The 27,462-nt window shown below is 42.5% G+C and overlaps 1 protein-coding gene across 11 annotated transcripts in view; it reads right to left on the reverse strand.

Moving 5' to 3' along the window:
• LOC134537674 (prominin-1-A) overlaps positions 1-27,462 on the reverse strand; it is a 224,089-nt gene that overhangs the window by 131,153 nt on the left and 65,474 nt on the right. The window lies entirely within an intron of this gene.

The following is a 27,462-nucleotide window of genomic DNA, read 5'->3' on the forward strand; positions in this document are numbered from 1 at the left end:
AGTGCAAATAAAAGTAAATTTATCAATTAAATTGTAGATTTCATTTCACTCCTCCTTTGTATCCATACAAAATAGTGATAAATCAATAAAAATGATTCAATTTTATTCATAAAAGTATGCAATCATTTCATCAATGTTTTGTTATGACGTTGTCACGTTAAACTATCGTCCGTAAACCGACTTTACAGACAACCAATTTTTTTAGGACTATTTTATTGCAGCGACTTAAGGACAAAGATTAATAATTACTTACTAACCATCACCAAAAGTGGTCAAGCACGATTTTCACAACGTTTTGGGCGTGAAAATATGACGCTGTCGAGGTAAAAACAAAAAAAGTTACTTCCACCACGTCACAGCATGACGCCTCCTGACAATTTCGAACTCCGTGGCACCTGCCGCCGCGCCGCCGCGATGCGGGCCATTAGCGGGGCCTTGCGGGTATGGGAGAGGGGACTTGCGGGTAGAGGGGACTTGCGGTTGACGAGGGGGGGGGGGAGGGGTGTGTCGCAGGTGCGTCGCTTCTTCCCTGGCAGCACGACGGGAAACGGCATAAGCCGCCCCCAAAAGACCAGACCTGACCAAACCAATGCGGACTAAAAGTCCAAGTGCCCCACCCCTTGCATAGTAGAACTTCTACCATGCCCCACTCTTCTTCCAGGACCATCCTTCTATTCCTGTAATCCACCTGCTTGTAATAATGCATGACCTTTGCATCCCGCATGTATGTGCCCAGGGTTTTCCCTCTGTATAGGGAGGTTTTACCTGGGCCCAACTTATCTAGTTTTAGTCTAGAATTAAGAGTGAGGGGAGTTAGTCATGGCCAAAACGTCTGCCATGGCTGGCCAATCCCCTCCTAGCACATGATGCACGTGACCTTTTCTGCATGGTTAAAAACCCGCATGTTTAGAGCGTATAGGGCTTGCCCTGAGACGCACTTAAGAGTCTTCCCTACCTAGACCCCTCCCTTACACACTTACTTTTAACTTAGGTTAGGAAAAAAAAAAGTCTTCCGCGACGAGGCGGGCGCTAGGCCTCGGGGGGTGGGGGGGGGGGGGGGGGGGGGGGGAAAGCCTCGACGACAGCAAAGAAAGCGACCGGCAACTGTGCCTGTGCAAAGCATTAGGCCGCAATATCACGACGTGGTTGCATTCCAACTGATGTGAACATATATATATATATATATATATAGTGTGGTAAATAAACTTTTTTTCAAGCTTTGAGTCCGCTATATATTACCTCTGAATCGTTCAAATTAAATTTTAGTTTTAATAACTCAAATCTTCAATATATACGTATTATATATATACATATATACATACATATACACACACATATTATATATATAGTAATTTTCTTGTGACTAATGTGTCCACAGCAGCAAAAAAAAAAGTCATATCGCATTAAAAATCGCGTTTAAATACACACAATTAGGCCGTGCACAATTACGCGGTGCTAGTTTCTACTCTGCGATTTCTTCGGGATCAATTGTTTACATGTTCCATTTTGACAGATCTACTTTAGTGCATTCTTTAGAGACCGGCACTGTGCACTCTTTAAGAAAAGCGGTCCGAAGAATAACCAGCCAAAAAAACGTTGCGGAAGTTTTAGCTGCAGAGGCAAAAAAAACGCGTAGTGTACACTAGCCTTAGCAGCTTTATTCTGCTATGATATTGGTTTGTATCAATTGGACCAAATACTAGGTACTTATCTGTCAGTTATATTGCTATAATATGCACGAAAAATTACCCAACATATCGCAATACCAATACTCTTTAAATAATTTAACTAAAAACTTAAAAATGTATTTTTTCAGCATTATATTCAGGAGGAAAATATTTTTTTTCTAAGGTTGGTTTTATAAAGACATTAAACAAGCTTTTTGTAACGAGTTGAGTGCATCAATTGTGCCAGATGTAGAAGGTAATCAAAAATTGAAACGCCAAAACCGAACAAAGAGAGAGAAAGACGATCGCGGGGGGAAACGTATCCGGAGGTGAAAACCGACAGGGCGGTGATCTGTCGGCGGGCGGCAGTTGGCAATGCTGGATGGGAAGTCGGCGAGGAAGGCAAGGTCGTGTGACGCGCTTCCGAAGCGGGCCACGGCCGCGCAATCACCCCCTCCTTCCCTCCTCCCTCCGGCACATCCCGGCCACAAAAGCTTCCCCACGTGATGTATTCCATTATCTGCGTCGCCCGAACCACACGCCCGTCTGGCCCCGCGCGAGGCCTTGGCCTGAGTCACTGCCGCGTCCTCCGCCGGGGGAACAACCCACCCACAAGGCTGTGCCATTATCTTTGATTTAATTGAATTTAAACTACAGTACACTCCCGATTATCCGCGAAATTAAGTGGCTGGGCCACCGCGGATAGTGAAAATCGCGGATAGTCCGCAAAAGAGCCGAAAATGGGAAACAAAAAATGAAACATTAATTTCAACTTGAAAATCTAAAAATTTATGTACAGTAAAAGTTACAATTAACAGTATTTTTTTTTAAATGATACTAAAATTTTAGTATTTTACTGAACAATTAACATACAATACATTTCAGTAATGTGAACATTAAGTGCTCAACCATACGACTAGAAACAAAGCGCGACAGACAAAAATAGCAACACATGCCAGCCTACTGCGTGAGTTTCGAGAATTTCTGTGGCGTTTTACTGTATGCTGCACACAATACACTCGTCAGTAGAGTTCGAATTTGCCCACTTGTAATAAAATACAGATTTATTTATGTGCTGTATTTTTTCGTAGCATGCGCGGATAATAGGGAGTTTACTGTAGTTTAAGGGGCCCACCCAGTAAGGGGCGTATGTGTGTTGGTGAGGCCGAGCTGTCAAGTGCGACGCTTACTGGTGCTTTCTAGCGCGATAAAAGACGTAAATTAAAATCCCTCCGAGTGCTTTTAAGAATCTGCACCAAGGTGTTTCACGCATGAAAATTATCTTGAACACACGCGTTTTAGTCATTGTTCAGTCTTCAAAAAAATCCCGTTCAAAAAAATATATTCGGAAAACAGCATGTTCTTGGATGCTTTTCATAAACTGGACAACAAGGACAGAGTTGGTGACAGATCGCGCGGTTTCTCTGCACACCGAATGTTGTGGCCAGGTAGGGGTCAGGCGAGGCAATGACTCATCAGGACGTTACGAAGTGCAACGCTCGGGAGTGGGATGTTAGACGACGGAGAGGGGGAGTGGGGTGTTAGACGACGGAGAGGGGGAGTGGGGTGTTAGACGACGGAGAGGGGGAGTGGGGTGTTAGACGACGGAGAGGGGGAGTGGGGTGTTAGACGACGGAGAGGGGGAGTGGGGTGTTAGACGACGGAGAGGGGGAGTGGGATGTTAGACGACGGAGAGGGGGAGTGGGATGTTAGTCGGAGAGGGGGAGTGGGGTGTTAGACGACGGAGAGGGGGAGTGGGATGTTAGACGACGGAGAGGGGGAGTGGGATGTTAGACGACGGAGAGGGGGAGTGGGATGTTAGACGACGGAGAGGGGGAGTGGGGTGTTAGACGACGGAGAGGGGGAGTGGGGTGTTAGACGACGGAGAGGGGGAGTGGGGTGTTAGACGACGGAGAGGGGGAGTGGGATGTTAGACGACGGAGAGGGGGAGTGGGGTGTTAGACGACGGAGAGGGGGAGTGGGATGTTAGTCGACGGAGAGGGGGAGTGGGTTGTTAGACGACGGAGAGGGGGAGTGGGGTGTTAGACGACGGAGAGGGGGAGTGGGGTGTTAGACGACGGAGAGGGGGAGTGGGGTGTTAGACGACGGAGAGGGGGAGTGGGGGTGTTAGACGACGGAGAGGGGGAGTGGGGTGTTAGACGACGGAGAGGGGGAGTGGGGTGTTAGACGACGGAGAGGGGGAGTGGGGTGTTAGACGACGGAGAGGGGGAGTGGGGTGTTAGACGACGAAGAGGGGGAGTGGGGTGTTAGACGACGGAGAGGGGGAGTGGGGTGTTAGACGACGGAGAGGGGGAGTGGGGTGTTAGACGACGGAGAGGGGGAGTGGGGTGTTAGACGACGGAGAGGGGGAGTGGGGTGTTAGACGACGGAGAGGGGGAGTGGGATGTTAGACGACGGAGAGGGGGAGTGGGATGTTAGACGACGGAGAGGGGGAGTGGGATGTTAGTCGACGGAAGAGGGGGAGTGGGATGTTAGACGACGGAGAGGGGGAGTGGGGTGTTAGACGACGGAGAGGGGGAGTGGGGTGTTAGACGACGGAGAGGGGGAGTGGGGTGTTAGACGACGGAGAGGGGGAGTGGGGTGTTAGACGACGGAGAGGGGGAGTGGGGTGTTAGACGACGGAGAGGGGGAGTGGGGTGTTAGACGACGGAGAGGGGGAGTGGGGTGTTAGACGACGGAGAGGGGGAGTGGGGTGTTAGACGACGGAGAGGGGGAGTGGGGTGTTAGACGACGGAGAGGGGGAGCGGGGTGTTAGACGACGGAGAGGGGGAGTGGGGTGTTAGACGACGGAGAGGGGGAGTGGGGTGTTAGATGACGGAGAGGGGGAGTGGGGTGTTAGACGACGGAGAGGGGGAGTGGGGTGTTAGAAGACGGAGAGGGGAAGTAGATTGGGAAATACCGAATAAAGTAGAGGAGTCAGACAACTGGTTAAGACTCTTGGAAGTTTTTTTTTTTCGACGCAATGCTATTTACAGTTCTAAGCCTCCATTGTGAACTTTATTGTGGTTTTATCATTCACGTGAGTTACTTAATTTTTTATTTTATTTTATCGTTCGAGTTGGTTACTGAAATGAGAAGTTCCATATGCAACGCACGTGGCGACCACGCAACAGATCTTTTCCTCTAGTTTTATTGCAATTCCTACAAATGGTACACAACAAAAACAAATTACAAATGACTTAACAATGATTTTTTTTCCCGCGTGTATTCTTAATTACATGCTGTTTGTAAAACGTCTGGCAAATATTCATAATTAAAAATTTTTTCTGGCAAATAGCGTTCCTGATTACTCAAAATAAGCTAACTTTCTGTGTTTTCATAGTCTAATGAACACGAATTTACTTCCACAGTCCCATTTGGAATTTAAAAAAAGATTCTTCACAAATAATCTGGAATTAGCAACAAAATAAGACATATACAAGTTGGAGATGGAGATGTTTGTTTTCCGGAAAAGTTTTTCGGAAACTTTTCCTGTGATTTACAGGGATATATTCTTCGAAACAGTGAAATTTAACAAGCTATACTTTCACAGAAATAATTAAACTTTACACACTTATTGATTATATAAACAGAACCTTTCATTTTTCTTTACAACCTAACGGCTCACTTAACATTTGTGAGTTGGGTTGAGACCCACGCTACCCTCTACCAACTAATACGAACAAAATACTGTTCTTTGAACAGTACGTGCCAATATGCAGAAAATAAATTATTGTATAATGTATATCAACCTATCTTAAACTATAAAAACTTTTTTTTGGCGATAGAAAAAATATAAATTTTTTGAAGGAAAAAGTTATAAATTCCATACTGAAACATTTTTCACTTAAATCTTTAGGTCGAGATATTATATTCCCTCCATCTTTAAGATATCCTCGTATTTATACCCTTTCGTAGAACTATTTACAGATAAAATATACAATCAATGCTCGTATATCACTGTATCCACGTTATCTGGTACCTAGATCGATTAAGTGACCTCCATTATCTCTCGAAAGACGAAAGAAGTAACGGAAATTAACTACCGCTGAAAAATTTTGAATTTTTAAAGTTCACTGATTTTTTTTTTTTGCCCAGATGTGGCCAATGGTTAAACTTTCAGCTTTAAAATCATGCAAGTCATTATCTGGAACAGGAAGGGTTGACGAAGTCATTAGGGTGTGGGGCCGCCTGGCATCGTGTTAGGGGTCGATTTGATACGAGGCGAGTGATCAGTTCATTGAAAACAAATGCTATTCACAATGTAAATTTATAAGACGTTACACGCCAAACAATGGACAATCAACATTTAACGAAATAGCCCAAAGTTCTTACGAGTCCGAGTATCGTTTGGTCTTCAATAATTTTAGCCACTGAAATTTGAAAGAAAAAAAAATTTGCCTCAAATATCAGCTGAACGATTCAACTCCCAATTCCTGACCACTGACTGAACCAATGAAAAAAAATATATATATATATATATATATATATATATATATATATATATATATATATAAAAAGACGACCATTCACTGCATCAACCCACTTCTTAATGTAAAAGGAGCAACATAGCACTCCGACGACATTGGAGACAGCGTCATTAGCCAAATGTCCGACCCACACTATTCGGGATGGCGTGTAATTCCAGCGATAAATTTCATCTGAAAAGAACTAAACTACCCTTTCACTGAAACGCCATGTTACTTACTGCTTATTGCTGGCGGAAAAACGTTACAATACAAAAAAAATAAGCACTAAGATCCAGTACTTGCAGAAATTTGCCCTATTAATTGTCTAATGGGCAATCCCAAGATGTCAAAGGTTTAACGAATCACGCTAGCTCGAAAACTAATTTAGGAGATTAAATTGCAAACAGTTAATACACGCGACAGCGTAAGATACCATGAAACGAAAAAGAGAAATTTTTGTAATACATATGGGCGATTCTCTGTAAAGACGTTTTCGGCCCGTACATAGTTGTCCGGTCATATTAATATCATCCCTATTTAAAAAAAAAAACCTACTAAGGACTAGAAAAGTAACAGTTTAATGATACGTATTAAAAAGCCCACTTAATCTATACCTACTTTAACAGATATTAGCATTTTTCTGGAAAATGGTTGCAGGGAACTGTTCGGTATAACAGGTAACTGTTGCAAATACATATCAAAACCACATGTGTTATATGTCACATAGGATCGACATTCCTATAATTATACCGCTTCAATTTCGAGCAATAATAAACTAAAACTTAAAACCTCACTTCTTACATATCTTAAAACAAAACAAAAAAATAGATTTTTTAAAATTAAAACGAGACAGCTTACAGTAAAAAATTCAAAACTTAACTTAAGATCAACTTCTAAGTAGTGTACTTAAAATTAATGAGGCATTCAAAAAACAGGCTTTAACTCGTTAGTCTTAAATTAGTACATTTTGGTAAGTAATAATTCGTAACCACTCACTAGGTAGGTATTCTAATTTCAAATATAAAGTTCTTTAACATAAATAAGAACACTTTTTATCTTAAATGTAAATAAGGGACGCAAAATCACAGTAGGTAGGTACTATAATAACAAAATATTACTTATTAAAAAAAATTTATACTAGAGCGAGATAACTAACGCTCAAAAACTCATACTGGGAATTTATAAAATAATCTATTTCCCTTAAGTATATCAGGATTGTTCAACTTCTAGATTATTTTGTCAAAGGACACACCTGAAATGTCACTTTCTTCTATTCTAAAGGTCTGTATACTTTGGAACCACAAAACTTCAAAAACTGTAACTCTCAAATCACTCTCTTCTTCATCAATTTTCTTTATCACAGCAGCATATCAATACTCTGCATTTCTTTGCTGGGAATCTCACCATAACGTAGTCTCCGGTATTATAATATGACTGCTGTTGGCCACTGGGTCCAGCTTCAGCATAATTTTCTTTCAGTGCTTCAGTTAGCATGTTTGGCGAAACTTCAGATAAATGAAGATTGTCTTCTGATTCTGATTCGGTAAACACTTCATTAACATTCAATCTGGGTTTTGGGTCATAGGTAATATTGCCTATTTTGAAATGCTCACAAGTGTTTATGTTACCACATTCCATCTGGGTTTTGGGTCATAGGTAATATTGACAATTTTGAAATGCTCACAAGTGTTGCTGTTTCAAAAGCAGCCGAGACTTCTCATCGTTAAGAGTTGCACAGCTAGTTGGACCGAGGATAGTTTTTGAAAATACTCCTGTGACTTGATGCACATATTCAAGGTACCTTTGAAACTCTTCTGTTTCGTCGTCTCCTTTTCAGCTAGCTGAGGTTGTGATCCACCGAAATTAAATTCTTGGATGCATTCTGCATACCGTGTGCAATAACTTTCGCTGAAATCCACGTGAATAAGGACATCCTCATCTTGAAGATTTATTTTTAAATACTTCATAGCATTAAACTGGTGAATGATGATCCTTTCATGGGCAACGAATTTTTCCAAATATTACCGCAATTGTATTATTAATTGGCGTTGATGAAAATCAAAAGATTTCTTCAAATACTTTGCCACTGTTCGCGGCTTTTTGTATTTTAGATCTTAAATTTCTTGCCTCTCTGCAACCCACATTTTGTATTTCATGACAGAATATTTGATAGCTAATTTTGATGTTATCACTGAATTTTTTTTAATAGATTGCACATTGTACTAAGCAGATTACTTTTTTGCTTTTTAATCTTGTTTTTGGTAATGAATTTCTTTTTTCCCCGCTTCCAAACGGTTGTTACTATCGTCTTCATAAAACTTCCGAACCACCTGTTCCACATGTTTAGATAATCCCATTCGTAGTAGCCCAAATTTATTTACGGATAAAGAATTGTATCCAATGCCTATACATTTGGATAATCTATCTTCGATACGTCTTGGCCTCAATTTTGAGCTGTTTATTAAGGACGTCACCAATAAAATGCCTTCTAGACCATTTCTTCTCCACCATCAGGTTTCGTTAACATATTCTGCAATTTAGTATTCGGTGCACCTTCAATACTTTTTGCCTGCAAGTCTAGCCAATCTTTTCCTGCAATACTGCAAACTTTTCATTCTTCTCTTCGCTTTTTTTGCCTTTCTTCTTCGCTGCATATTTGCACTCGTAACTGTGGGACTTGGGAGCTGGACGATGATGTATTGGAACTGGTGTAATTCGTCCTGAAGCTGGTGCGAGGCGTTCAGAATCTGAGGACGGCGTGTTTTCACGTTTCTAGTTGTTGGCAAACGCTGTTTAGTTGAAGAACACCGTGTTGCATGGTGGTAGATAGATCGCGCCGCTGCAACTGTCGCGTTTTATTTATTTTAATGGTCATCCCCGAGGAACACTTTGTGGAGAGCGCGGGCTGCAACAAGCAGCATCCCAGACACAGCACTCCTGGACGTCTCGCGGGGCGAACATGCAACGAGCGACGGCGACATCTGGCGGCCGGCGCCGAGGCGAGGCGAGTCCAGCTGCGGGCAGTCGCCCACTTCCCCCGGGAAGCCTAAGATGTACATCAAGTTCTGTCCCTGCCCGAACACGCCCGAATATTCACCTTCGGCCAACCTCGTGATATGTTTATAATGTTACGATCGCGCTTGGCTGCAGTGCTTGGCATCGCCGCGCTCGTTCGGCCTGTCTGCGCCCCCTTCCACCCGCATCCTCTCCCTGGTATCTCGTGTCATACTATCTCGCTACATCCTGACCGTCGCAGCGCGCACCTGCCTCAGATCGGGTTACTTAAAAGAGGCCGCACTGCGGAATAAAAGGACTCAGACGCCTTTATCGGCGTTCTTAGAGCAGCCACCGCGTCCTTCGAGGACTCACGACGCGTTTCTGGGCATTTCGACGGCGAAGGTCGCGAGATATCTCGGAGACATGCCCGATTGTTCTGGACGGGAACCCAAGGGCTATATAAGGAGGTTGAGTCCGAGTCTGAGTCAGTGAGTGGGGAGTTCTCCCGCTGAGGAGTTTCCGGGCGATAGTGCCGCGGGTGCGGCAGAGTGGCGAAGTCCTTGGACGAAGGTTCCAGGGCAGAGAGTCTGAGTGAGTGAGTGGAGTCGGGAGTTCTCCCGCGGTGGAGTTTCCGGGCGACAGTGTCGCGGGTGCGGCAGAGTGGCGAAGTCCTTGGACGAAGGTTCCAGGGCAGGGAGTGAGTGAGTGAGTTCAGTGGAGTCGGGAGTTTCCGAGCGATAGAGTCGAGGGCGCGGCGGAGTCCCGAGTGAAGTGGCGAGCGAGTCGTCGAGTGGGATCTCGGCGAAGGGTGTGACGGCGGCGGCGGAGTGCGGCGACGGAGTCCCGCGGCGGAGACCCACGAGGGGTGCTGCGGCGAGAGTTGCGCCGGAAGTGCGGCCCAGCGAGGTGTGTGAAACGAGTGACTGGGGAATTGACATTTCTTTACGTGTTATTAATTATCTGCCAATTTAGAAGATTATTTGTACTGACAAGTAGTGGTAATAAATAAAACTGTGTGTGTGAAATAAAATCTATTAATTGGGCTATCCTTTACGAACCCGCTGGAAAATCGTAACAATATATATTTATATATATATATGTTTATTTTAATGTAGCTGTACTAACCTAACTAACCGTCCATAGTGTTTTTAAAGTGTTTTAATGTAGCTAACCTAACCGACCACTTTTAATATTTGAATTCATTTTTCCTGCGCAAAAATGAAACAAATCCCGAGGTTGGACGAAGGTGTGTTCGGGCAGGGACAGAACTCGATGTACATAGGCTTCTCGATTCCCCCGCGCCAACCTGCCGCGCTCCAACCAGTCTCGCTCGTGCGGACCACCGCGCGGGCACACAGGGCGTGCCGCACACTTGCGTCATTGTGGCCGCAGAGTAGGTGCTCCCGTCACTCCCGTGCTGGCGGAACCTTTTTACCGGACGGTCTCCGTACGGGAAGCCTTCTTTTCACAGACGAGAGAGCCGAACGCCCGATCGTGCATCTTCGGGGTTGTTTTTAGTTCATTGTAAATAAATATGGCGGTGATGATAAAAGGATACTAATTGTCAATTAGGTCAGGTTAGCTACATTATGAATACTTTAAAACATTGTGGACGGTTGATTTGGTTAGGATAGCTACATTAAAGATACGGGGGAAAAATATGAACTTCGGGTTTTGGCTCTCTCGTCTGTGAAAACAAGGCTTCCCGTCTCCGTACACGTACCAACCTCACAACTTCGGTCAATAAAGACGGGAAACAAAACCATCAAATACATAAACGCAACGATCCTAGCGGCTCAGCCCGAGTTCAAATTCACATGTATTACAATGAGCGACCTCGGCAACAAATTTTCTCTCGTTTGAAATCTTGTTGTCGTAGAGTAATGAATTTACACTCAATTTATTTGTATGAAAATAGTGTATTCACAATAGAAACAAGTTTTAATAATATGTAAAATATATTGACTAAACGATAACGAAAAACCACCTAACTTTAAACATGCAGATCATACAACTTTTAACAATGAAACAATTATAAACCTTAATATTTTGCAAATCGTTTATTTCGCAAATAATTCCGTGAAACATGACGAAATTAATAAAATTTAAAATATTCGGTGCTCATCTGAAAACAATGTATGAAAACTTCAAAAATGGGAATTTTTGAGTACCGGAAAACACCATTAAGTGTTTTTAATGTCGCTAATTTAAACTAACCAACCAATTGACAAGTGTCATTAAGGAAACAATGATTGCAGTTGCTTAAAGAACCAAACGACCTGAACCTACAGAGCTGTTTACCCAGTAAAGGATAATTGGTCAAAAAATGTACTCGTACTTACGTGTACCACTCTAATAGCGTTCTGGATATGTAACTGTCAGCATTTCAAAAGTTTTTTATAAGTACGACTCGTATGTTCAGTTTTTTCTCAACAAAAGAGTGATTAGATTTCTATCCAAAAATAATACAATTTATCATTAGAATACTGATGTATACTTTGGAAAAATAAAAGAATACTGTATCAAAAAATTTGCCGCCGTTTCTTGCGACTATCAGACTTTCAACGTGAATGAAGGTTACTTAGGCTACACCGACCTCCAGTCACAGAATCAAACCTTGTCGATACTCACTTCCGCGCACACATAAGCACTGTCTGCGTGAGGTTTGCTGTCTCAAAAATGTTTGTTTGCTCTCTGCAAGGCTAGAAGTTTTCGTTCGGTTCAAAGAAGTTTACGCTACTCGTCTCTAGGGAAAATATACGTCGCCGCCAAGTCGTGCTGCCTCGACAGCGCCAGAAAGGCTCCCCAAGAACACACAGTCTCAACAACTCTCTAAATAAAATCCTCCTGCCCCCTTGAAACTTCCAGGAGCGTCTTGCACGCTATGGTCCTGAAGATGGAATGAAAATCCCCCGAAGCAAGATGCAAACAGTAAAAGTATTGACATATTCAAGCTCCCGCGTAGGGATTGCAATCGGGCAATCCGGTCCGATCCCCATAAATACGACCGGATTGGTCACATCAAAACGATTTTTTTTCTATTCCAAAAACAACTGTATAAAAGTGAGTGTTGCATAAAGTTTATAAAAAAGACCGTTTATTTCTTATGAAATCAACTTTATTTACTCTGTTATAATAAATGATTAAACAATAATTACGAATTAAATATTAACTGAAGATGTAGCCATGGTATGGTGGCTGGTGGCAGTTTTATAGCCTGTGTGGCACGACAATAGTTATCTTCATGTGCAAAGATGGAAACTACTGCGGTTTCTACAGCATTTGCATAACGTCTGCGCTAGTTCAGTACAAATTGTCAAATTTGGATTTGTACGAGTGGTTGCAGTTGGTTCACGACTCCATTAGATGTTTCGTGGTGGTTATGGTTGGATTTCGACTTCATCCGTGCAGTATTTTCTTTGCCCAATTCTTTGTTTATTTCTTTAACACGTATGTACTATGTACGAGTTTTTACAAAATATCCAATGACTTCTGAAGGAAATTCTACGAGTCTGCTTAAAAATCTGCCTGTAAATTTCTTGACGTGTTCAAAAAAAATCCATGAAAATATTTTTAGAGAGTTTTACTGAATTCATAAAATTTTGTCTTGAAATCGGTCCATGTGAATCAAATTCAGTCAATGTTTATCCCTTCTCGTTACTCATCTGTGCAGAAACCCAAAAATATTAGAATATTTAGCTCTAAAACGATGCGCTACAAATCCAGCCACTTATGTCAAGCATTAGTTTGTTAGAGTATCCGTGAATTCTTTTTTTCTCTTTATTAAAAGATACACGTGTTGTTAAATCAATAGAAGACACATCGAAAACAGGAACTACCGATCCTTCACCCTCAAAAATGGCGTGTAAGAGCTATGCAGGCGGGCAGCTCTCAGTATCAGTTTCCTAGTCGGTTTGTGATTTCATTCATTGTAATCATCGTAGACGAAAGTTTTCCTAGTAGATGTGGCCTCAGACGGTACATGAAACCCAATGGCGTGGGATGACCATACGTGCGACTTATGCCTCTAATTTAATTAATTTTCCAAAATATTTTATTTAATAATAAGTAACTGAAACTACTTTTTTTTTCAAATCTGAGAACATATTTTAAAAATATATATATCGTTAGTAAGAATGTCATTTTGAAAATGTAGTTTTGATTTGCAACTAGCCGATAGAGTTTTTTCTACCACTTCGTCAACTTATTTCAAAACTTTATGTTTTTTTCACCTTCGTGCACTCTATAAGCACATTTTCCTTTCTATTTAGTGTAGGGATGACGTGAACTAAATATTTGAAACCAATTATTGTAGTGATTGGGGACATTCACACACAGCACATTTTGGCATTTTACCCACATACAACACTCACGATTATGCACCAACAATAAGCAAAGGTTCGCACGAGACGTAAATGAAATGGGCAACGATTGGTAAAAGAGCGCTGGCTACAACAAAGGTGACGTAATAAGGAAGCGCATGGAGGGGGTAAACCTACGCACGGTTTCGCCTCTCCTTTACACCATGGATGGGGCAGGCCGGTAACCAGATCCGCTAAATTGGTACCGCATCTAATTCCAAGATTTGTTTACATAGTTCGTTAGTCAGAAGTAAAGCTAATATAAGCGTGTTAAATAAAATATTAGTGGCAAAACAAATAGCCTTAAAAGTGAAGGGGGGAAAAAACAATATGGCGTATGGGAACGAGTCGTACGTGCTATTCGCAATCAAGACACCGTTCAGAAATCTTGGAACGGTTTTTAAAAGGCGCTGAGGCCAAGTGTCAAAATCTCTCGCACGCGAATGTTTTATTACAGTGCTGTACCAGCAGATGCCTATACCACGAGGCGTCGCGCAGTGCAGTACCGTTACCAGCGAACTGCGGACATGATCACCAAGAGTAACGTAGCGCGAGTAATGTTAATAGATCGATCGGGAAGGGGGGAAGAGGAGGTTGAAGTTGTGGAGGAGGGAGGAGGGGGTAATAATGAAAACGGAATTAACACGGACCGGTGAAAGGAGTGTCGGGGAAAGGAGAATAACCGGAAAATGGCGCAGGGAGTAATGCACGAGCGCTGCGGTAGGAACGGCGCGAAATTAAATCCCCCCCACCCTCACCACCAAACAAACTCAAACCGGCCCGGCGCGGCGGTTCGAAATGCTGTTTCCGTTAATTTGCCCGCGCGGACTGCTGGCGCGACTATCGCCTCTTGCCTGGAAAACTGCGCGACACCTTAAACAAGACGTCCTGGGCGAGCAACGGTAACCGAGCGTACTTCATATTTTCAATGCGCCAACGTAAGCACAAGCGTAAAAACAAAAAAAAGCATAACGTAAAAATTACGACGCTTTGTGAATTAACCGTGAGTTCAAAGTGCAAAATCAACTTAACTGAAAAAAAAATGTATTTGATCTACAAACATTACTTTTATAATGTATACATCAGCCTGGATACAATCTAAAAAAAATTTTTCAGAAAGAAAAAGAAAATTAAGAAAGTAATCTGCAGGCTTTAGCAGCACACTCTTACAGTTACGTTCTGCTGACCCGGCTTCGGCGACTAAGTCTCGAAAGCTACGATATCCTACACAATAATTCAACAGTCGCTTAAAGTTAAAGGTATTAAAATTTCCGACACGTCTTCAGGAACGATTAAAATTAGAACACCACGTACATCACACAAAAAAGATAAACAAAACCATTGCGTGTGTTTTTTAAGCCCATAAACTATTTTTATTTAATCTTATTTGGAATAGCAACCCCCAATTGATATCAAATTAAGCTGTGGGGGCGATTTAAAAACTAAACTCAATCTAATACTAGAAATAAAATCGCCTGAAACATATTTTGTCTAACGCGGGATCGGAACCTAGAACCCTTCGCACCTAATTTGTTGCCTGAACCAGCTGAGCTACGGAGGTCCTTTATCATATCAATAGGGCCGTGCATTTTTCGCAAAAAAAAAAATAATAAGTATTTTAGTACTCGCCAGTGATGTGTAACATCTAACCTCGGTAACGAGCAAATTCATGTGTTCTCATGTTGAAACTACACTTATGATACGAAACTCTGATACAACATATTACGCAGAATTCTTTAAAATAATGCCAAGAGTGATAAATATGCGAAAATTGTGTTTTCAACTACATTTATTGACGCGGATGCGAATCACACGTAATTTCCGCACCCGCCGCTATAATTCGCTGACGGAGAAGCTACGTCAACTATTGAATCATTCCATTTGCACACCGAGATTTTAAACTACATAATAAAATAGGCTATGATAAAAGCGAAAAAGGCTTGAACAAAAAATAATAAACCACGGCTTGCGAATCGATTTCCGTCAAATATTTTATTAAAATACTGCCTAACTTGATAAAATCCACTAAACCGTTGATACTATAAAGTTTCCCTTTGGCTTTGTGCAATTTGGTCCGCACAGATGGCATCACCGTTGTTACACATTCCATGTCTATTTCATACGATTTCCGTTCCATTCACGGAACAACACGACAGCACGGATGAACACAGCAGCGACGTTTCGGGAACTGATATCTTCTCCCGCAGGGCCGGATTTAGGGGAGGGCAACCGGGGCGAAAGCCCCGGGGCCTCCACAAACAGAGGGCCCCCACAATAGAGACTTCGGAAAAAAAAAATCTTTCAAATGCCGACAAGAAAACACTAGTAAACATATTTTCCTTTGATATTCTTTTTTCGCTGTTTTACCTTTACCTACAGTACTTTGTACATACATGATTATATTATTGTTAAATATTAACAGAAATATTCATTAACACTAAAATTTAATTTCATATAATTCTTATCTCCGATTATATTTATGTATGTTTTTTTAATACTAAGAGAATCTACTTGATTTCACAATAAATTATTTATTGGAAAACTCGACTGAAAAAAATTGTTCATTTTATTTGGAAAATAATTTGGGGCCAGGGGGCCTCCGCTCCTCTGTTGCCCCGAGGCCTCCAGACCTCTAAATCCGGCCCTGTTCTCCCGCCATCAGGTACAAAACCAACTTGCATCGCCACTGTTGGGAGTGGAGAAGGAAAGGGGGAGGCGGACGTAAGGTGACACGTCTGTACGTGCACCACACGAAATAAACCGCGTGATCTCACGAGGATGCCATAGGCGAGAGAAGGGAAAGTTTGCGGCGGATCCGTGGATCAGACCTTCGCGGCCGAGACCTTACGAGGAAACGTCGCCGTCAACTGCTGCGCGGGGCATTCCAGCGTACAACAAATCACGAGGTGACCAACTCAGCAAACCCACGTCACCTGATGAAACATGAGCACACACCCTGCTGGTTAGCAAACTACCAATTTCCACATTGGATAGTCGCTGACACAAACACACACACACACACACACACCGTATTCTATTGTCCCGAGTGTAACGAAGGCAAAAAAGAATCAAATTAAATTCCCCCTCCCCTTAAAAAAAAACATGAATAGCCGATGAAATTAATTTGAAAATACACGTAATGATGTTACGCGCGAGCAAAAAGGTTTCCATACACACACAACCAACCACGCCGCTTAAAACAACCACACCACGAATATCCCATGTAGTTCATAATGTAAACAACTACGGGATTTAAAAATTCAATTACAAAATTTCCTCATCATATTTTAAAATGTCTCAATTTTTTTTTATAAAGCATAAATTTTACTTGAAAATCCATGCATTGACGTCCACTCAAAATGCTTCATGATTTTTAAAGAAACTAAAATCAGCGAATTAATTTGTTTCGCGACGATAACTAAGTTTACCCTACGTACTACCCTATTTCTTCGAAATAGTTTTATTTGCGTGTACATATACCACTTAACACTCAGTGCTACTGATTACAGGCAGTTGTGTTTCAAACTGAGCGGTTTTGGTGTTGCACACTTGCTGGCGTAAAGTATTTCGTTATAAATTGTATATTAAGTTAGTTTTTTTAGAAAACGGTGGGGTATAGGGTAGCAAAACAAGGCACCTTTTTTGTTACTTTTCACACATATATATATATATATTTGACCCCCCCCCCCCCTTTTTTTAGTTAATAACTGGTCCTACCAAAAGTGATATTACTAAATTGTTAGTTTCTATATTATTCCTTTTATCTTACAGCGATTCTGATAGACAAAGTGTCGCCGCAACATTATCGTTCTGTGTTGTTGGATAACCGAATCCTATGTTTCGGGAAACCTAGTATTAACAGAATCCAAGCCAGACTTCCCGAATAAATCAAACGTTAGTGCATCTTTGGCTTTTTTTTTCTCCCTGTTGTAAAACTTAAAGGTAGGTTGGGTATGCTACAAAAACACAATACTAGCAAAAAAGAATTTTTTTTTTCAAGAGACTAGGAGTTCGTAACTAAAATTAGATTAGTGATATTTAAAATGCTTTTAACGTGAAAATGTATGAAGTCTCGCAATCATTTTTTTTTCACGTGGAAGCGGCAAATATGGGATGTATTCATACACTGATCCGAGGGGTCAGCGAATCGGGAAGGGGGAGAGGTGAGTGGGGAGGGGGACTCGTAGTGGGACGGATGTGCATTTGAAGGCTCGGGGCCGGACCGGCAGCCAGCCCAGCCCGGGAGTCAGGGACAGGCAACGTGACCTCAGCATGGTTAAGAACCCGCATGTTCAGAGCGTATAGGGCTTGCCCTGAGACGCACTTAGAGTCTTCCCTACCTAGACCCCTCTCTTACACACACAGTTTTTAACTTAGGTTAGGAAAAAAATAAAAAACAGATGGCTTCGGACTGCGGTTCTGGGGGGGGGGGGGGGGAGGAGAGAGAGAGAGACGGAGAGAGACAGAAAGAGAGAGAGAGAATGAAACAAAACCGGGTCTGGCGTGGCTCGCGGGCGCGCGAATTTCGGCGGTTGTTGCTCCCGGGAGGTCAATCGACCGAACTGGTTCGCCGGCAGGTGCACACAGGGGCAGCGGGGAGACGAGGTGACTACAACCGGGTTTATGAACTACGCGAGGCGAAACGGCGCAACGCAAGTACCTACTTACTGTTCCACCTGCACATTTCTTGCCTTTCGGCTTGCGATCTCGACGGCCATATTTGGAAGAGAAATGTTCCGAAAATCCTTAAAGACGCAAACGTTGTGTGCACAGAATCCCACGATATTCGTTTTATTATAGACAATGTGTTTACATTTGTTAAAATCTCACAAGAGTAATACAAAATAACCTTTTAAAAATCACATCAGTTGTTTTATAATGTGACGAAAGTACCAACATTCTGGATTTTAAGTAAACATATTTGGATGCTATATAAAATATTTCCTCGCATAAAAGATTTTTCATAGAAAATTTGGTAACAACATTAGTGGTTACCATTTGGCTGAAGTAATAACATACTGGATTTAAAGTAAATATATTCGCATGCTGTACAAAAAACCTTCGATAAGGACTACTGATAATTTAACACTGCATCAGAGAATAAAATACAACGGAATCTAATAACTTAAAAGAATCGTCGTCATAATTATCACTAATTACAGCTGTAACCAAATGTAACAAAGAAATGCCGCTAGAGGTTCGTTAGTCTCACCAAGAAATTTCGTTTCATCTTTCCATCCTCCCTCCAAAATAAAAAATAAAAAACACTGCGTGACGCCAAGGAGAGTGAGATGTAAAAGAAAAAAAAAACTGAAGCTAGGACAGATCAAGGATGTGTCACTCTTGCCCCTTTTCCTTCTGGTTTCCTCCCGCTAGCTCACCCTTTGACGAAATATTTGCCCCCCCCCCCCCCCCCCCCCCCCGTCGCTGTTGTCCCCGAAGGGCGTAAAAAATGCATCGAGTAATCCCCTTCATCTCCCCCGCAGGCATCCACCCACGTAAACCATCTCCAAGAATTTTTTATTTTATTTTTTGTTTTTCCCTTTCCCTCCTTTTCCTTCATTTACCCTCAGAGTATCAAGTTTTCATGCGACGCGCAAGAAGAGCGCGCCAAAGAGCACGCGCGACAGGGACTCCACACACTCGAGACAAATGAATAACCGACCGCGGCCACACGGAACCAGGAGGGAAGAATGGAGACGACGCGCGCCCCAACACATTCCCGATTACAAATTTTCTCTCCCCTCGCTTTTGTCTGCGCGGCGCCGTCGCACCCTCCCCCCCTCCCCCCGCCATCCTTTCAGCACGAACACGAGTCCCCAGGCTAACAGTGCTTATTACAGCGACCTCCCGCCCGGACACTCTGATGAACCGCGAAGGATGCTGGGAGGAGTCGCAGCCATTGTCTTGTTCCGGCACGGAGAGAAAGAGAGAGAGAGAGAGAGAGAGAAAGACAGGAACAATGCGAGACGAGCCGTTGATCTGCTGACGGTGTTGCATCCCACAGTTCCGGAAAAAGTCACGGTAACAGGGGTAGAGTCCTCCAGATGGTAGTGATGCGAAAGAGGGAGGAAGGAGAAGATAAAATCAACGGTGTCCGGCTGAGTTTAGAATTTTTTTTTTTAAACCTATGTTTACTCCGAAAGAACGAAAATTACAAATCTTTTGTTAATAGAAATTATAGGAAATCTCACAAGTAATACGACACCAACAAATCACGTTTACAGTTTTGGCCACAGTAATGTTTACAGTCGTGTGATATTTATTTTTAACTGTGTGATTTGAAACGTTGTACGTTAAATAATGAGGGAGGCCCCACAAAATAATTTGCCCCAGGCCCTTTCGTTTCTCTCGATGACCAGAAAAAAAAAAACAAACTAGACTTTCACGACTTCACCAGGTCTTTTATAATTTTTCACTGACCAAAAACCTGCGTTATTTTCAAAAGAAAGCGGCCAATATTAATTTCTGCGCTGCTTCCTAACACTATCATAGCCGTACTTACAGATTCTTCAATGTCGAGTCAAAACTAGTCATAACAAAACTATTACTAATAAACTGACAAATGTTGAGCAACTGACGTTTTTGGCTTTTCCAGCACAATATAATTGATAGCTTTTGAACTACAAGAAAACAATGGACGGTCTTAGATAATATTGCGCTTTTATAAGCGATCGTTTATATATCACTTTGAAAGAAAAAAACAATTCCATATCAATCACTTTGCCCCGGAAAGCTTCAAATGTTGTACAATTGTTATTGCTACTTAGAAAGTAAAATTAAAATTAAGAATTCTACCAAGCACTGTTGTGGGTAGGCCTACACGCTATTTCTCATAGATACAAAAACTTCAAGATTTCGAACAGCACGTCGAAACTGGTGGTTTTCGTACTCTTCAGACATACCAAACCTCAAAAGTGTTATAAATCGTTACCAATCTGGCTTCTGGGTTGAGGCTAAGTCTAGGAAAAAGATGGTGTGCCCGAAGTTTCGGCACGCCTTGTTGCAGCCATCTTCAAGGGCATGCCGAAACGTAGGGGCACACCATTTACACGAACGTGGCCACAACCCAAAAGCCAATACGTAATTTAGTGGCTCAATCCACAAAAATCTTTAAATCCCGAATCGAATTCCATAGACAGCATTTACTTAGCTTATCTACAAGCAAGAATGCACGCAAGAAAATTTCTTGGTGCTGACAGCAAACAAGGAAATTCGCTCATTTACAATCCAGGTCTTAAAGACTCAAGATAATCCCTGGAACACGAAGGAAGAACGTGACCGAGATGTGCAAATACCAACAAAACGTCTTGGCACACTGAACTTATCTCTGTAACCAAGCCGTTAAGAGCACCGTTTGCCCGGGCGCACACACGGTGCGCAGAGCTTCAGGAAAAAAAAAAAAACACAATTTCAAAACTACTAAGATATCCGAGTGGAGTCTGCTTACGTAAAAGCATTTAATAACTCGCTGAGGGCAGAAAAGTACTTTTGATCCCGGACCAAGATTTTAAACTGTATTTTTAAAAGTTAAAATGGCTAAAATGTTTGTTTTCAGAGTAAATTTTAGGCGTAAATTAACCACCGGTACAGATTCTTGAAAGTACTAAAGGGACTTACATTACACCTTTACCTTTATTTCTGTGTCATATTATGTTACGGTTAACGCTCAAAATGCACAGTTGTCGTACGGACGACGAGAAGGCTGCACTCCAGTTCAGAGCCTTGCAATGGTGCAGACAGAAAAAGAGTTCGGAGGGGGGAAAAAAAATGAAAGGCCGCTGAAAGATAAGGGACACATTTTTGCTCTGCATGCATAAACAAAATAGCATTGCTTAGGTAGGCGCTTTCACGCGCACACGCACACACACCAACACACACACAAATGTATCTTGATGTCTGCCAATTTTTTTTTTTATATTTAGAATCAGTTTTTATAAGATAAAACAATTGTGTACGGTAAAAAGTGATTAGTTAAAAAAGCTGCGATGTAGTGTGTGTCTATGCCAAATGACGCTTACAGCAAGGGAGTCAGCAGCATCTACTGCAACCAAAAGCGCGTATAGCTACACTCCGGGTCAGGCTGAGGTGAGATGTGCTTCAAACCAACGCTCAGATTAATATATTTTGTAATATTACAGCACAATGGAGAAAACAGATCCATGCAGCACCACATCTAATCACAAGATACGTCATCTGCGGAGGTGTGAAATGTTCGCTGGAGGCGGGTGTGCTACTCTGCTGCTGCCGCCTGGCGGTCGGAGAAAGAAGCCCGGCGGGAGGAGATCGACGAGGAAAGGGCGACTCCTCGTGAGCTGGGTCACGCGGTCAACAGGTCGCCGTCAGGCACGCGTCCCCGGGGGGCGACGCCCTGCTACCGGACGATCGGGGTGCCCGTCGAACGCCTGCTAGACGGCGCCGGGTCCACCGGCCGACGTAACACACATCTGATAAGGACGAGGGGGGGTAAACAACTACTGTTATCACATGGACACGTACCGTATATGTGGCTTACATCATGCATATCCGTCACTAAAGATATTTCACTTGACCCCACTGTATTTTATTTTAGCTTAAAATCAACCACTCTCCCAGGAAAAAAAAAAACACAATGCACAATAAAATGTGAATTTTTGTGTATATAAACAAAAAAAATTTTTTTTACGAAGAGAAAAGTGTTGGACACACACACACACACACACACACACACACACAGAGGGACATTTAAAAAATCTAAATGCTCACAAAAATTAAAAACTTTCTTTCAAATGCCATTTCACAATAAACTATAAGTATTATGCATCTTAAATTGATGCAATCAATTGTTCACCCTCACAGTTATTCTATTTGAGACCAATATATATACTGAATTAGTGTATTGGCCCATTAAGAGTTTTTTTTTTTTGTGGTTAAGAGAATTGTTTAGTGCGGAAGGAAATTGATTTAGCCGACACTGTATTTCAGATTGAAATGTTCAACTTTAAGTTATCTTGGATAGTTCCAGTTTTTTTTAAAATCATTTTTAAATTCCTAACTTTTCCAGGTCGCACAGACCTATAGCAACCATGGCACCATACTACTATAGTAGGTAACCATGGCACCGTTACATTCTTCGAGATCCCGCATTGATTTGCAGCCCATGGTTGCAGATCTCGCGCCAACAAATATCGCGGCGCGCGCACCACAATTGCGGTACGTTGAGCAAACTATGCCGACAAATATAGTTAACTTCACAGCTGAGAGTAACTCCTACATTGTAATAAACAATAACTAGGCAAATTTTTAAAAGCATTTCTACTTCTTGAACGCGATTATTTTCTTTTTAAATTAAGTTAAAGTTTACGTTTTTGCCTGCGTTTCCATTTTTATGACTGAGTTCTGAACTAATTATTTAGTGTTCTTTGCATCTAACACTGCCTTGCATTGACGAAGGATGTATCAGGGACCAAAAGTAAATAATAAGATCAAATCTCAAAACACGCGACAAAATAGCTATTGGGGTTAAGATGTCAAATTTCGGTAAAACTTAAGAAAAAATAAAATGTATATATGTAAAATAATTTGGACCCCTAGGTCCTTTTCTCTCAATATTTATTTTCTAAATGGGTTCACCAACATGGCCGTTCAGTTTGTCCAGCCATCTACAAATCACCCTGTATATAGAAATCTACTGTGCTGCCATTTAAGTAATAGCATGTGAACCAGATGCATCATAAAATTTAATGACGCACGAAGCTAAATAAAACGTCTCATCAATCATGGTCGGACAAGATAAGGCAAAAATCAAGATTATGCGAAATGTCCCCGACTACCTGGCCACAGCAAAAAAAAAATATTCCAAGATATCACGAGTGGTGTCTGCTAACGAAATGCGTTTAAGATTACGCTGAGGGCGGATGAATAATCCTGTTACTTTTTTTTTTTTTTTTAAGCTTCATTTTTAGAAGAGTGAAATCGGTTGCAACGTGTGTGTTGTGATTTCAGATTTATTTTCGATTGCATGGTCGCATTGTGCACGACCAGAAGACTGCGCGCCAGCTTAGAGACGATACCGCGCTGGAAGCACAAACGAGCGCCGCACCTATCATCCCTTCTCACTGCATCACAGCAACGTCGCCGACAGGGGGGAAAAACTACAACGCCGAACGTACAATAACGCCGAACGGCAATTTGACTACAACGCCAACTAGAAAACTGCCGTGTACCACAACGCCGAAATACATTTGACGCCGAAAAATGTCATTGCAGGACTGCCACAAAGGTTAGGTTAAGAGGCCCTCAACACTGGCAAAAAATTTACTCGATATTTTGAAGGTGTCGTGTTTGTACAAAAATATTGAGAGTGTGAGGAAATATATTGCTCAAAAAAAAAAAAAGGGTGTTCAATATTTTGTGGAGTGTTCAAAAGTTTTCTGAAAGTTTAGAAAAGTTTTGCGGACCCGTCAATATTTTATAGCACGAGAGTGCCGTGTGAGGGGGGGCTGACAAAATATTGCGCAATATTTTTGTGTAGTGCGAGGGGTCCAGACCATTCAATATTGTTGTACAAAAATGAGCTCAACAATTTTGCGCAAAATATTGAACGAAATTTTTGCCAGTGTGAGGGGCCCCTTTAGGTAAGGTTAGCACACAAATTCATTCAGTTGTTTTTCATTTTGCTCCTGTGGCCCCCTCCCCGCAGCAACATTTTTCGGCGAATCTTTATTTCGGCGTTGTGGTACACAGCAGTTTTCCGGCTGTCGGCGTTGCGGTCAATTTGGCATTCGGCGTTATTGTACGTTCGGCGTTGTGGTAAGACGTCGCCGGCAGGCCTCGCCCCGCAAGATCGCTCGCCCGTGACGTCAGTTCTTGCCCCCCCCCCCCCCCCCCCCCCCGCGCAACCACTCGAGTAGGGGGCTCCCAGCACGTTCGCCGCTCCGGCATTGTCCGGCACGCACGGGGAAAAAGGCGGGAACGGAATCAAAGTCTTGTTGCAAGAAAGTAGGAGAAAAAAAAAATTTAGGAAACAATCGGAAAACACTTTCCACCGTTGCGCAACTATAAACACCACAACACCACAACACCACAGCTTCTCTCTCCTAGGAATTAATTGTCTTTAAAAAAAAAATCACCAATGCACCATAAAAAGTGTTTACGACTGCCAGATCACAATACAATAATACAGCAACTGCTAAACGTACCAACCCCAATCTGTCGTCGAATTTAAATAGTTGGCAATGCAGTTTTACTTTTTTTTTTTTTCGTTTGCGCAAAACGAGTATACTTTTCATACTTATAATGGCCACTGCTTGAGATTTTTCGATACATTCGAACTCAGCAACGTCCAGGCGAAAACTACGATGACGCAGGACTGAAAAAATGCATACACGTCTGCATGTTATATACGTTTACACGTTGCAGGAAATAAAAACAACAAAACAGCCTTTTCTTCTTTCCGGCAAGACTGGGCCAGGTGACGGCACTTGCCGACGAGTTGATTAGTTAATAACTGGGTGTCCACACACAAATAATACATTTATCCTGCCTTTTTCCCGGACTTTACATGACAATTTCAAATTCCCCTGACTAGTTTTTTTTTAATAATTAAAGAATTTTGCCATTTTTTGAAACTAAGTAAAGAAAACCTTGCCTTCCCATCCCCGATTCTGGTCTAGAATTATTTAACAAAAATGAAAATTCAAACAGAACCTCGCAAGCGGCATTTGGCAGTGTACATAACTATACAAGAAGAAATTTAAAAAAAAGTTAGCAGGTTTTGATGATGGCAGACTGGATCATATTTTCCCCCTGAAATTACTACCACTATAGAGTATTTCCGTGACTTCTGGAGGATTTCAAGTAAATTAATTCCCTGGCTGTTCGGAACGTGGAGGCAGACAGTCATTTCTTCTCCGCCTCGCAATACACGCTCCCTCGTCTCGAGGGCTGAATCGTGGGAAAGGACGGCTTCCCCCTCGCCCCTTTTCCGAGGGCCTTTTTTTCTTCTCTCTCTCTCCCCCCTTTTTTTCCTTTTATCGTCTCCCGCATCCTCGGTATTTCCTTCCCCTCCGCCCATCAACCCTTCCGTAGGCAAGTGTCCCCGGAGTAAGATGAAACTCGGCGGAAGTGTGGGCGTGCGCGTTCATCGCCGTGTTCTCGAGGGAGACGGCCGTACGACCGTACGGCCGTGGCCAGTGGCGGCGACGACTCCCGTCTGCACCGTCGCGGCTGCCAGACACGCCAAGCTGGCTTCCTTCACTAGCTGCCTATATCGTCAGACGTAACTGCTGCTGACCACTAGTAACAAAACAGCTTCGAGACTTTCAATCTTCTGTAATAACATAATACACAAAACTAAAATTACCTACGTCTTGAAACCCTGCAGTACCCTCCCCCTCCACCAAACTAAATAACAAAAACATATTAACTGGAGAGATTATATATATTTTTTTACTTTACTTTTCGCCTACCTACCACACATACGGTGCGCAGGGCTTCGGGAAAAACAACGCGAATTCAAAACTACTCAAGATATCCGAGTGGGGGTCTGCTTACAAAAAGCATTCAAGAATTCTCTGAGCACAGAAAGGAACTTTTAGTTTCGGGTTAAGTTTTTAAACTGCATTTTTAGAAGAGTCAAAATGGCTAAAAGGTATGTTTTCAGAGTAATTTTTAGGCATAAAACAACCGGTACCGATTCTTGAAAGCACCTAAGGGACTTGCATTGCACATCTACCTTCATTTATATGTCATATAATGTTACGGTAACCGCTCAAATTTCTTGGCTTTCCTATGGACGATGAGAAGACTGCGCGCCAGTTCAGCGCCAGTTCACAGCCTTGCGCTTAGAGGCGACACCACGCTACAAGCACCTGCGAGCGTCGCGCTAATCATCCCGTCTCACTAACACACATACACCCCTGACTATGCGGATCCCTTTAATTTACTTCAGTTGACATGGCGTCAGAAACGAGTCAAAATAACCCTTGAAGGGGCTATATTTTTTTAATTTCTTTAGGGCCAGGAGGTATTCCTACACCGCCTTAAACCCTTCGGCGGATGCGCGCCTCCCGAAATTCGAATCTGCTGGGGCTCGCCACTCAACCATTGCGCAAATCAATTAAATATGTAAAATGAGAAAATAATTTGAAGATCAATATTCTTCTGCAATGCATGGATTAAAATAAAGCGAGTTCAGATGCAGTAAATGGTTGAATGAATGACGGGAGTGTTATGAAGGATGTGTGTGTGTGTGTGTGTGTGTGGGGAGGGGGGGGGGTAGGAGGGGAAGTGGTCCGAGAAAACCCGCGAGGTCACGGCAACGTACGACACGTTTCGCCCCCTCGCCAAAGTCCGGGTTTGAAGCCACCGGGAATTGCCAAGAGTGATCGGCGGGAGTCTTGCGTCTGCGACCCAGCCGACGGCCGACCACCGCAGCGGCCGCGGGCGCCGCTGACGTAACCGCCCGAGGAGTGAACACCTTGTGACCTACATCAACATGCGGCGGTCCGGTGCCGCCCGACTCGAGAGACAGCGCGACAACCCACCGCAGCTGACCTTCTCGACAGCCCTAGAGGGCTGCCGCAACAGCACCATTGCCCATTCCGAAACAGCACGTTTGGCTTAGCGCAATTCACGACAAAAACGTATCATTAAAAAAATCTGTTGTCTGTAAAGTCAGTTTACGGACGATAGTTTAACGTGACGTCATAACAAAACATTGAAGAATTATTGCATACTTTTATGAATAAAATTGAATCATTTTTATTGAATTATCACTATTTTGTATGGCATACAAAGAAGGAGTGAAATGAAATCTACAATTTAATTGATAAACTTACTTTTATTTGCACTCATTAATTCAAATATGTTTATTACTTTAACGAACAGATTATTTTAACTATAACTTTAATACATGTTTGCTATTTAACTTCTTCCAATTTGTGTTATTCTGTTAAGGATAGGACGATGATAGGAAAAGTAGGAAAA

Source organism: Bacillus rossius, chromosome 12, assembly GCF_032445375.1.
Source record: "Bacillus rossius redtenbacheri isolate Brsri chromosome 12, Brsri_v3, whole genome shotgun sequence".
Taxonomy (NCBI): domain Eukaryota; kingdom Metazoa; phylum Arthropoda; class Insecta; order Phasmatodea; family Bacillidae; genus Bacillus; species Bacillus rossius.